Raw genomic sequence first — 503 nt, forward strand, 5'->3', positions numbered from 1 at the left:
ATATTCTGCAAGTGTTCGATGTGAACGTTCAAGAGCTCCATTGCTTTGTAGATGATATGCTGTTTGTAATTTTTCAATTTTTAATAATTTACATACTGTTTTAAAAATGTTGCTTAAAAAATTCGTTCCTTGATCCGTCAGAATTTTATCTGGGATTCCATATTCAAGCACGATTTTTTCTACGAATTCTCTTGCGACCGTTGATGCTTCTTGGTTTGGTATCGGTATTGCTTTGCTAAATTTTGTTAAATTATCCTGAAAGGTTAATAAGTATTTATTACCTTTTTGGGTTATTGTTAATGGACCTACTATATCCAATGCGCATTTTTCAAATGGTTTTTCTGGTGTGTCTGTGATTATCATTGGTGATTTGTTTTTCTTTGTTGCCTTATTTCTTTGGCATAAGTCACATTTGCTTATATATTTAGTTATGTCTGCGGTCATACCTTTCCAATTATGTTTTAGTTGTATTCTTTTTAATGTTCTTTGAATTCCTTGATGAC

Source organism: Odontomachus brunneus, unplaced genomic scaffold (genome assembly GCF_010583005.1).
Source record: "Odontomachus brunneus isolate Ranch 3 - 2012 unplaced genomic scaffold, Obru_v1 Obru_scaffold_414, whole genome shotgun sequence".
NCBI lineage: Eukaryota > Metazoa > Arthropoda > Insecta > Hymenoptera > Formicidae > Odontomachus > Odontomachus brunneus.